The following is a 12,824-nucleotide window of genomic DNA, read 5'->3' on the forward strand; positions in this document are numbered from 1 at the left end:
GAAAAGGAAAGCTGCATTTAAAAGAAAATTTCTGGAGTCCTACTTAAAATATGGATTTATCGCCACAGGTGACTCTGACACGCTGAGCCCACTCTGCTTAATATGTGGCGACAGGTTAGCTAACGAGGCAATGAAGCCTTCAAAACTGCTTCGGCACATGGAGACCAAGCACCCTGCATTAAAAGACAAACCATAACCACTTCGGGTGTCATTGTCTCCGATTACGCCTACATGGGACCGGCTCGTTTCTGAGAAAGCTCAGTGCTCCCACTAATTCAACGTAACGGTGAGTTTTATTAATAAAATGTAATAAATAATAAATAAATAATTACAAATAAATAAATAATAAAAAAATAAGTCGTTTATACTTGTTTTTATGCCAGTCGTATCATTTAATTTCATCATATTTATATATTTATTACAAATGTAGTATTAATTTATATTATTTATTTATTTAAAGGCCGGTCCGCAAAAATATTTCTGACATGTAACCGGTCCGTGGTGCAAAAATGGTTGGCGACCACTGCTCTAGAGAGTTACAGTCTGTAGCAGCACATTGCTGAAAAGCCATCTTTAATTTCACTATCCTGACACTAGGGCTAGATCACCAAAATGATTCTCGAGCGTGGCATCGCTGCTGCTCACTGCTCCCCTCTCCCCCAGGGAATGGATCAAAATCACATGGGGATGGGTTAAATGCAGAGGACAAATTTCACCACACCCAGATGTGTGTGTGACAATCATTGGGACTTGACTTGACTTGACTTAGTGTGTACACATCCTGGGAATGAGGAGCAGAAGGTTGACAGACCTTATGCTGAAGATACACAAGTATGGAGGAAGCAATCCCACCAGTCCTTCATATATACATAAGTATGTACGTGTGTCAGCCAGTGGGTCGCCAAAGCAGGCCAACCAACCTAGAAGTACAATGACATAATAAGTATAATGATAAGTTCCTAAACTGCATTTTTTTTAATGTGGGCCCATTACATGATATGCTAAACCAGGAAGAGAAGCCACTGCTTGACCGTGCTCACCGTATGGGGGCATCCCGACCTAAGCAAGGGCCCCCCATTTGTGGGTCAGGTGAGTTATTTTGGTAGATTCCCCCCTTCTATATCTTCTTAGTTGCTCCTCTTATAGACAAATTAGTCTTTTGAGCGTGTTTTTTAAATCAGTCAAACCTCGGTTTTTGAACATTCCAGTTCTCAAACAAATCGGAAATCGAACGAAAAATTCTAGATATTTTTGCTTTTGTTGTCGAACAAAATTTGGAGGTCGAACCTCGCGAGATGAGCCGAAAGGACCCGAGAAAACCTGACCGCACGGCCCGGATGCCGACTGACTCCGTTTGTTATTGTATTTTCATCACTTTGAGGATTGTATTAACCCCTAATCATGCCTCCAAAGACAGCAAGTGGGAGCAGGAAAGCCATCCTAAAATACAAAGACGCTCTTAAAGCAATGCGACAGTGAGCGCCCGGCGCGCTGCGGTTGCGCGATCAGTCCAAATTAAGCTCCCTGTGCACTGAGGTCCACTTGAATTTTGGAAAGTACATCAGGACTTTAAAAAGACTTTCTAATTTCAGCGACGGGCTTTATCACAATAATGCAACCAGCGCGGTGCAGTTGCGCGGTCGGCGGAGCGCTGCAGTTGCGCGATTGGACAAAAATGCACAAATGAAAAAATGCTTAAAAAAAGGCGGGTTTTTTTTTGTCTTGGAACGGATTAAAATGTTTTCCATTATTTGTAATGGAAAAAATAGATTCGGGATTCGACTAATTCACTTCTCGAACCGCCTTCTGGAACGGATTGTGGTCAAAAACCGAGGTTTGACTGTATTATCCAAGTCATTGGCACTTCGGAGACTATTTTACTATTTTTACAACATATAGTTTCTCCAGATCAAACAGGGTTAATCAAACAGACATTCTTTCTTCAATTTGAGACGTCTTTTTAACACAATTCATAATCTTCCCTCATCTTATAAACTCTGTGGACGCTGGGAAGGCCTTTGTTCGTGTCGAGTGGACATATTTATTTTACACTACAAAAAAAAATTCTCTCTTGGTTTTGGCTTCTGTATTCATCTCCCTTTGTTTGAACAAATAATATCTAATTTTCGTATTTTCGCATATTTCACTCAACGGCTGTCATCTCAGTCCGCTTTTATTTGCGCTTGGTATTGAACAACTCTGTTGCTTTTCGTGAATACGCTCGGGCATTGTGAGCAGGAACAAAAAGTGTCCTTGTACGCTTATGATTTTCTCCTTTACATCACAGATGTTTCACTCTCCAATTATTCTCTCTGTTAATTTTGTTTGGATCTATTTCAAGTTATAAGTTATATGTGGGGAAAAGTGAGTTTAATTCACTTAAAAAGGCTGCCTCTGAATACCCACTATTTACTCTTCCCATTAAAATCACCACAGACCACTTCAAATATCTCGGGGTTCAGGTAACAAGTCTGTGGAATTTATTTAAAGCATATTACAATCCTCTTTTATTCTAGGTTCAAAAATACTTGAAATGCTGGTCACTGCCTGCTCGTATTAATAACATTAAAATTAATGTCCTCTCCAAGTTTCTTAATTGCCTCCCAATCGTTTTCACGCATTCCTTTTTTACTAAACTGGATACAATCCACTTTTATTTGGAGTAATAAAAGCCCGAGAATCTGAAGACAATTCCTGCAAAAAACCTAAAACACTGGGAGGTATGGCATTACCCAACTTCAAATTTTATTATTGGTCATCTTGCCCAAAAATAATACAATTTGGGCTACATTCTGATTCGTATTATACTACCCCTATTTGGTTGGAGATCGAGCAATATTCATCTGGAGGAGTTTTTCTTGCAGCACATATTCATTAACTCTACCCACTGGCAAAAAAAACATGATCGTAAAATCCACACTAAAAATCTGGAAGCAATTCAGGCGCTGATTTGCATGTCAAACATATTTAATCTCAGCACCAATTAAATGCAATCATGCTTTTCCTCTCACAGTAATTCACAGTCTTTCATCATCTGGTCTAATCTGGGCATTAAAACATTTAAGGATTTATACATTGACAAGTCATTTGCTCCATTTCAACAATTCAAAAATGTTCTCTCCTCAAGCAGCACTTTTTCATATACCTACAGATGAACAGCTTTGTTGCAGGTAAATTTCCTCAGTTCCCATCTCAACCCCCTGATTCAGCATTTGAATCACCTCTTGTACCAAGGACTATGCACATTTAAAGGAATGCCAGTTATATATTCTGAAATCCACTCTTCAAGAAGGACTTCATTACCCTCTATCACGTCAGCTTACTTTAGCGTGGTCCTTGATGATATGTCGAGGAATATCTTAGACCAAGGGTGGGCAATTCCGGTCCCCGTAGTCCTGCATGTTTTCTTTGTCACCCTTTTGCAACACACCTGATTCAAATGGTCAGATAATTAGCAAGGTCTGCAGCAACTGGATAATAATCTTGATCATTTGAATCAGGTGTGTTGCAGCAGGGAGACCTACAGGCAGGAGACTTCGAGGACCGAAATTGCCAACTCCTGTCTTAGACACAGTGCATCACTCCTTAATTTGTGCTAAACGAGGTGTAATTCAATGTAAAATATTGTACCCAACATATCATAGTTTATCAAGTTTAACTCGCCAAAATATATCCCAATATTGGTCCACTCTGCGAATGATGTTGTCTAACACCACCCTTTCATATTCATATTCTTTGGCCCTGTTCAGCCTGTTTGTCTTTTTGGGAAAATGTTTTTGATACTTCTATCTCAGGTGGCAGGAAAACCACTCGATTCTCATGCAATCACAGTAATTTAGAGGCACCTCTTTCTCCATAGCAGAAAAGTACTTTGTGGCATTCACATTTGCTTGCAAGATGTTGTTAATATGGAAGTCGGCCACCCCTCCATCACATTTTCATTGGGTCAAAGACGAAATTTACTTTGCCAGATAAGAAAACATTTTGTATACATTGAAGCTCTAATCCAACAGTTTCAAAGACCTGGGAACCAATTCTTTCAATATGCTGGGAACCTGGTCTACCCAGATAATCACGAATGACTTTACCTGCATTTCCGCCGTAGAAACGAACCTCCCTCTCCTCAGCACGACTTAAACTTATATACATTTATTTTAGTTTGTGTGTGCGTGTATTTTGTGTTTTTTTCTTTTTTCTCATGTTTCTTTTTAACTTCATGTATATCTTGTTATTGTAAACTAGTACATTCTGCTTCTATATAACTTATTTTTATAGGTCTCAGAAATTGCACGATTTGTCAAATATGATTGTTTTGTTCCTGTTGGAAACCTAATAAAGAAACTGGGAGAGAAATGTTGCAGCAGAAAGTCGTTCTTGCATGTAAGGAAACATTTATTATTTCTGAAACACAAACTCAACTCGTAGATTTTTGACAAGGAGATCAAAGTGGGCTTTAGAAGACAGAGTCATCAATTAAGATACGCATATACAGTGATTCCTCGCGACTTCATGGTTCACCCGAAAGGCTCTGATGTGTGAATACGGCTGGCATTTTGCCCCTGAATTTTTTTGTTCAGTGCATTCAGATGTCGGGTTATGTCAACTAAAAATCCAAAATCAGACAGCCAAAAAGGATCGGAAAGTTTTGGCATCACTTGTCCCTTTTTTGCCCAAAATTGTCCGATTTCCTCCCTAGGAGACACAATATTAGAGTGCACTAGGCCTTGATGTCTATTCATATGTAAATGAGGTAGGGGTCATAAAATTTTATGACCTTTTTATGACTTGTTATGGTATCATAAATCACCCCCTTTTGGATTGGGGAGGGGTTGGGGGCGTCGTGACGGCGCCATCTTTGACTGTCGCCATTTTTGGTTTGCTGGCGCCATTTTTAGATGTGGATATGTATGAGCATGTATTTTTATGAATCAAAACAGGTGCAGCATCTGAGCTAGCTTTGCTATCAGCCAGTACGTGTGGGTTGAAGGGGGCCGTTATGTTGAGAAAAAGAAGGGGAGGGGTGTTTGTGTCAGTATGGGGGGTCGTGAGAGTCGGCATTATTGGTGCCAAAGTTATCTGAAAGAGAGTCGCATCTAATCTGACATACAATAGTTTAGGGGATCAAGGGGTGTGTTTTGTTGAGAAAAAGACATCTAAAGGAGAAAAAAATCAAGGTGTTTGACAAATAATAGTTTAGAGCACATATGTCAGAGTTACGGCCCGCGGGCCAGATCCGGCCCGCGAATTGATTATCTATGGCCCCCTGGATGATATTGAATTACTATTAGAACCGGCCCGCAGGCCACAGCCGCCCGCTGGTGTTTTGCACGCACCAACACTACATTTCCCACAATGCAACGGTAGCCCGCGATGTCCCTGCAGCTTGCACAAGCGGCTTCATTATTCATCAGTAGACAGAGCAGAGTTCAACTTTCTGATACCCCCCTCCTCAAAAATGGCTAAACGTAAGGTGGACGCTAAGAACAGGGGGTTTCAGGCCAGGTGGGAGGCAGAGTACATGTTTACGGAGGTAAGAGGCAAACCTGTGTGTCTTCTGTGTGGAGAAAATGTGGCTGTAATGAAAGAATTAAATTTAAGAAGGCACTACCAAACGTCTAAGAAACACACAGACAAAGAAAAGAATATGGAATATGAACAAAAGCTACAGAAGGTGGAAGAATTAAAACAAGGCCTTAAGTCCAGACAGGCTATGTTCACGTATGCTAAATCGCAAAGCGACGCTGCTGCCAAGGCTAGCTTTATTGTGGCAAAAGAGATCGCAAAATCAGCCCGGCCCTTTGCAGAAGGAGAGTTGATCAAAAACGGGTTTTGAGCCTCAGAGCCTAACCCCGAACATTGATGAACTTGTACAAAAGATGAGATACCTCTAAGTATCAGGCTCAGCCTCAGACAAGTGAGCATCACAGAACAGTAACGTATTTTCCGTTTTTTAGTTCGGTTACATTTTTACATTTGTTTCTACAAGACGTGGTTTTTCTTTGAAGAAAGTATTGTTTTGTCTGTGTGCCGTAAATTTTTGAATTTTATTTATTTATATTTATTTTTCAGTTGAATGGACCAAGGGAAAATTGCAGATAAGAGCCATGAGAAAGAATACAACTGATTTGATTAATTTTTTATTTTACGATTTGAAAGCAATGATCGGTAGATCATAGAGCAGCACAATAATAAACTTTCAGTTTATAATGCATGCACTTTTATTTATGCATTTATCTTGATATTAAGAAACACATTTTGTTTTTAAAACAATTTAATTTTTTGCTGTTTGGCTGTTGAAAATATTTTCCCTTGAAGTTACTGACAGAGCCATAACAAAATATTGCCATATTCATTTAATCATTAAATAATGTACACTGTGTTAGGTCTTAGTTCAATAGGCTATGTGCAATCATTCCGATATATTTTAATAAACATTGAACCAGTCCGGCCCTCGGCTTGTAGCAAATTTGTTTTTTTGGCCCTCGGTGTGTTTGACTTTGACATCCCTGGTTTAGAGGATCAAGGGGAGTTTTGTTGAGAAAATCATTAGAGTGTCGTCAGCATGATGCCAAAGTTATCTGAGAGAGAAAAAATCAAGGTGTTTGACAAACAATAGTAGAGTTAACGTTATTGGTGCCAAAGTTATCTGATGAGGTAGAGCCTTTGATGCGTCATCAGCATGTGGCCAAAGTTATCTGATTTCTCGCGACACGTTGTCAGGCTGGGAACAGGGCGGAGGACTCGGATGCAGAGTCATTTCTTTCTCTGATTTATTCCAGCACACACACTGATCAAAAGTACAACTCAAAACGCCTCTTGCGAGGGAAAACACGTGGCAAAAAGTACAAACAAAAGCGTCGCACTGGGGCGAGACAAAAAGGCTATGGGGATCACGGCACTAACAAAAAGCGTCGCTCGGTGGCGAGACAAAAAGGCTATGGGGATCACGGCACTAACAAAAAGCGTCGCTCGGTGGCGAGACAAAAAGGCTATGGGGATCAAGGCACTAACAAAAAGCGTCGCTCTGTGGCGAGACAAAAAGGAGGAGTCTTACTGAGAGCTCGGACGTCAAAGAATCGCTGGTGGTCGGGACGAGGCAAGACACACTGGCACAAGACAAGGGGAAGACACGGACTAAATACACACAAAAGGGCGGGGACACAGGTGCTGACAATTGGTGTCAACTACACAGGTGCACACAATCGGGATCAGGGAAGACAAGACAACCAAACACCGAGGAAGGAAACACGAACTGAAACGGAAGGGATGACAAAATAAAACAGGAAGTAAAGTTACGACACCGACGAGACAGAAAACCGGAAAAATAAACGCGACCGCATGACACACGTGATCCCATAGGCGTGGTCTTATCCCCGCCGAATTTGATGTTGGTTTAGTGTGAATGACCAACGCTCATTTTGAGAAGACAAGCCATCGCTCTGAGCAACGGAGTCGAAGCGCGTCAAAAGCTGTTTCGAGATAAAGGTAAGTCATGTTACGACTTTGTCGCCGTAATAATATTAATGATAATAATAATAATAATACATAATAATAATAATAATACATTGTGGTTATTTATAAAACAAGATGTAATGTTTATGTAATGTTTGTAGACATCATCGTTCATGCCGATGTCCACCCATCTTTTGACGACGACTACAGCGACGTTTACCTAACACAATCAGACTACGGTGAGTCAATCGTTCATCTAAGGTAGTTCATATAAATGTTAGTAGTTGATGATTTTATTTTATGTATGTAACAAATCTCGTGGCCGTGGCTACTAGGAAAAACAATCAGCCGACACAAGCTGCCTTCGAACGCCATTTTGAAGCAGAGGAAGCGGCAGAGCCAGCGAGACCAAGCGCATCAGAGTCACGTGCTACCGTTGGAACCAATCCAATTGCATCCCACGCCGACCGACAGGAAACATCGACGGACACAGAGTTAGCTGAAGCTCTATCTACATACGAGGGCTTGAACCATCATCAAGAGTCGAAAAACAAAGTTGGAGGTATTCCTTCTATTTTTTCTCTCTTTGTATGCTATTTTCGGTATTATAACAGATTAACTTTTTATATCTACTTCCAGGTGAGCGTCGTGACACGGAGGTACAGAGAGGAAGGAGGAGGAGGGGGAGGGGGCGGCTCTTCTACAACAAGCGCCACTCAGCCAGCAGGGGGCCTGTAAAGTGCTGTGGTAAATGTATCTACAAAAGACGGTTACAAGAATGTTTTAAGATAATACGTATTCTGACAGATTTGGCCAAATCAAAATAGGTCTGTGTTGTTTCTGTTGTGTTTTGTAAAAGGAAATATAATGGATCATTCAAACCTTACGTCAGCAGAGTCAGATTTCTTAGCAAACATTGATGAAATAGATTTGCTACCATTTAGCGAAACAAGCCAAAGAAGTGACACACCAGAGCTAGATTTGTCAAGCGCTAACAATGATTTGCTATCAAACAATTCGTCTACGAGTCAAATAACAGATTTGCTCAACAATGTGAGCACGGCTTTGTGAGAGGGAGAAAGACCAGTCAGTCCTGGTATTCGTACCCATTTACAAGCTGCCATAGATGAATTGAACAATCAAAGTCTGAATGAAGGTAGACAGAGTCCTACACAAATCCCGTCACAATTGCTAAACTTGATAGCAGAATTAAACAACCAAGCTAATGACAGCAACGGGCATATCAGTCTTGATATTCCCTTCCATTTGCTAAACATTATCTAAAATCTAAATACGCTGCCTCTGGTTGACCCGTTGACCACTAACCGTGTCGATTCATCGCCGGCTTCTATTGACGACGTTCCATCCACATTACAGCCTAACAACTGCTCTGTTATAATTGATCACGAAATAGATGTTATTGATGACAACACACTAGCATTTCAACACATGCCCCAGCAATCTAACAGCGGTTCTGTATTAGCTGATCAGCGCGGCGGTTCTGTTGTAGTCAATAGACCGCATTTCAATAATGTAGAGGTAAGGCGACAGTTAAATATACCATCGCAACTGAACATCAATGATTTTGCAACCTTCTACCTCCAGACTGAAGATAAAATAGATGATGTTATGCAAGAGGTGGTTAGCCGAGCACAACCAGGTGATGTAATTCAGGCCGAGTAAGTGGGTGGTAACTGTTGGGTTGACAACATTTATCTGAAATCAATCTCAGAGGCGGTAGGTCTTTTTGGCTTAGCGTTTTCTCCTGCGCAGAAGGGCGCACCCCAAACACACAGCAAGTGTGGCTGAGATCCGCGCTCTTCTTGAGATTAGCCGAGCTTTTTATTGAGAAAGAAACAATTGGGCAAGTGTACATGATCGGGTAGGTTCCCAGGCAGGAAGTACATTCCATAGTTATCTCATTACCACAGAACAAAGGGGATACTCTTATGGACGGAGCAGTATGGACGTCTCATGACCATTAGCTTAACAAAAACATAGTCTGTGTGTCTGCTTCAGCCATCCCATGACAATCTCATGATCTGATCATGTCTAGCTAACTGTGGGGCTTATTGTATAGCGCGGCTAATGACTCCAGTCATTAGCCGGCCATATGCCCCCAAGTCATTTTCACAAGGCCTGATGGTCACATACTGCGGAGAATCTTGCACACAAAAGTAGATACATAGATTCCAATGATAAAAAGTATATCATTCCCAACATTCCCTCCTGTTTTATCATTGGAATTCATGGAAAAAAGATCACCTAATAACTACATATGTTTATAAATGAGCATATGCCTACATATTATAGTACAGTACCATCAAAAAGCATGAAAGTTTACATTCCAGAGTTTATCAGAACTACAGCCCTTCATCCGGCTTTGGCTATGTTCGTTATAATGAAATGTATTTTGTTCTGGATCGTCAAAAAACAATAGACAGGTAGGCGATTTACGCAAGGCGGTCCCACTCATCTTGTTCACGCTGGGCCAACATGATATTCTGGACAGCAGACGCTGATGTCAACCTTTTAGTCATGTGACTAATTAAAATAATGCCGCATGTGGTCATTTGATAAAGTAATGAAGGACATAATATTGACACAATATCACAGCATACTGCAAAGTTGAAATGCTCTTAGTTTTGCCCCCCTTGCATATGTATGTGTCTGTCGATGCAAAGTCCAGTCCACTGAATGTTCAGTAGTGAATTCTCTCTGGGATCACTGCCCAGGGCCTGCTGTCCATCCAAGATCTTTATGTCCACTTCACCGTCTTCAGAGTCTCTTCCCAGGCCCCGGTCAGCGTCCAGGAGTTCCCTAGTAATCGACATCTCCATAACCAGTCGTCAGCAAACAATTCTTCTCCTTTGGGGTTGTCCGGGGCACGGGGATGATTGGTGGTCGTCGTCTCATCGGAGTGTTCAATAGAACCTCCGAGCGTCCCTGTATCTACTCCTATGATCCAGAGGCCCGCGTGAACCTAAAACAAACAAGCAAACAACAACACTCCCCCCAGGAGTTATGAATTATCTTCCTTATTTCTCATCGTGCTGTCAGTCTCGCACGATTTATCCTGTGACTGCTGCCTGTTGAATTCTGACACGTCCTGTTAAAGCCTCCAAAACAAGTGAATCCGAAAAAGCATTGAATGTCACAATTAAATTTTATATGTATCTACTTACTCATTCAAACGTAACCCCCCCCCCCCCCCCTTTCACACATTCGCCCAATGTGTCATTAGGCATTTATAAAGGAACCGGCAAACGTCCTACCACATCATCACGTCTTGCAGCCAGTCCTGTCGAACCTTGCAGTCATCCAGGATCGTCATCCCCAAGTTCCTGAAAATTGACTGTGCACCTCACACTCGGCAATACCAACAACGGACACTTGTGCTTACAAAACTACACAGGCATCGAGTATCTACTAAATGAAAATAGACACACAATGAATCATGGCGCACGGGGATTCCGTCCTGAAAATCATCAATCATCATAAAAATCAAAAGGGTTAGGGTTAACATTTTCACGTGAATTCAACATAAACTTTCCAAGACTGCAATCGACAGCCTGCAAAAGTAATACAAGTTATAAAACGAACAGCAATCTGCTCCTTGGCTGGCGGTTGACGCTGCAATAAGTGACACACAGAAACAAAGCAAAGCTCGCACTTGCCACAAGCAAGTTTAAGTTCCATATGTATGGTTGTCATCTACATAGTCTGTCACCTTGTCGGGTGAGTCCAGGTTCGTCATGTCATATGTTCATCGTCCTAGTGTTCGATATCAGTCCTGTCTTGTCCATCCGTGTTGCTGAATTCGGCCTTCTCCATGAACTATTTTTGTCGTTCATGGTGCCTTTGATTAACCATCGGCTGTTAGTCATCTCGCTTGGGTGTTCCCGTCTCAGGTGAGAGGAATCTTACCCTCAACTGTGACCCTTTCATACCAACTCCAGAATACTTTGGCCTTTCATACTGCCCTCAACACACACACACACACACACACACACACACACACACACACACACACACACACACACACACACACACACACACACACACACACACACACACACACACACACACACACACACACACACACACACACACACACACACACACACATATTCCTAACCACACAAGCGCCAATCCATTTGCATCTATCACCCATACAACAACAAACAAATTTAGTATGTGTAAGTGAACAGGCAATCAGCGAATATTAACGGTAAACCCTTCATTTCTGGATGTTCTTCCCAAGTGAATATTTCGTACATTCGTACCGGACCTTTACCATAAAATTGCCAATTAAATGCCTAAAAATTCAGTCATTTGTACTGCTGAGCATGTTCATGGGTGAGCATGGGGAAAGAAGCAGCCTCAGTAGGTCCTTAAATAATCTTGTCCTAATCCATCGTTCTGATCGAGCACCTGGGTAAAGATACTCAAAAGTCTTCCTCCAACAGTCTACTCCACTACATTATTTTCACCTTGCCATGTTAAGGCATTTGTTTTCCGAGTCCTATCACATTTGTCATCGCGTTCACTGTCACTTGGTGTGAGTCTCATGCAGTGTTATTCTTAACTGTCAAAAGTTTTCATGGCTGTTATTCCTTGATCTTATCAGACTTTTTGTTTTGACACCAGAATTTCCCTGTGAGGTGTGATTAACTTCTACTTTATTAATTACCTCCATTGAATAATCTAATCACCTTTTGACTGCATCCTAGTAGATCCTAATATCCTATTTTCCCTTCTCCAAGCTGTTAATGACTAAATGTCTAATTGTTAAGCTGGATGGGCTAAATGTGATTCTACTCTTATTCCTTACAAATTTCTGTTTCATCCAAATTTATCCTCTGATTATGATACTTTTTCTTTCTTTGTAACACTACACAATTTGTTATTTATTTATTTATTTATTTATTTATTTATTTATTTATTTATTTATTTATTTATTTATCTTTTAGCAAGACTCCTCAGTTGTGTCAAACTCAGTGCCCAAGCAAGCTTCCATCCACTCTGACCCAAGCTCCACCAAGTTTGATAACGTCTCAGCAGCTTGATGCATCTTTCAGGTCTCGTGTGTCTTTCGCCGCACCTCATTGTCAGGTTGTTATCTTTGGTTGTAGTCTCAGAGTCAACTCATCCCTCACTCTTGGATGAGTCCATTTTCAACTGAGTCCATTCTCATCTTGTGAGTTCCTTCGTTCTTTGTACTTCGCCTCCGAGGATCTCGTTCTCCTCCAGGGCGTTGTGCTCCCCCCAAGCACAAATATAGTCCTTCTTTGCTCTTGCAAAGGTCAAAGGTGCCTTAGAGCCATGCACCATTTTTCTTGATGTTCTCAGCTGTCGGTGGAGTCTCGGGA

The 12,824-nt window shown here is 41.3% G+C and overlaps 1 long non-coding RNA gene across 1 annotated transcript in view; it reads left to right on the forward strand.

Annotated features, from left to right (window-relative positions):
• LOC137840965 (uncharacterized) overlaps window positions 1-12,824 on the forward strand; it is a 125,757-nt gene that overhangs the window by 23,153 nt on the left and 89,780 nt on the right. The gene's annotated exons all lie outside the window — the stretch shown is intronic.

The sequence above is a fragment of the Syngnathus scovelli genome, chromosome 15, assembly GCF_024217435.2.
Source record: "Syngnathus scovelli strain Florida chromosome 15, RoL_Ssco_1.2, whole genome shotgun sequence".
Taxonomy (NCBI): domain Eukaryota; kingdom Metazoa; phylum Chordata; class Actinopteri; order Syngnathiformes; family Syngnathidae; genus Syngnathus; species Syngnathus scovelli.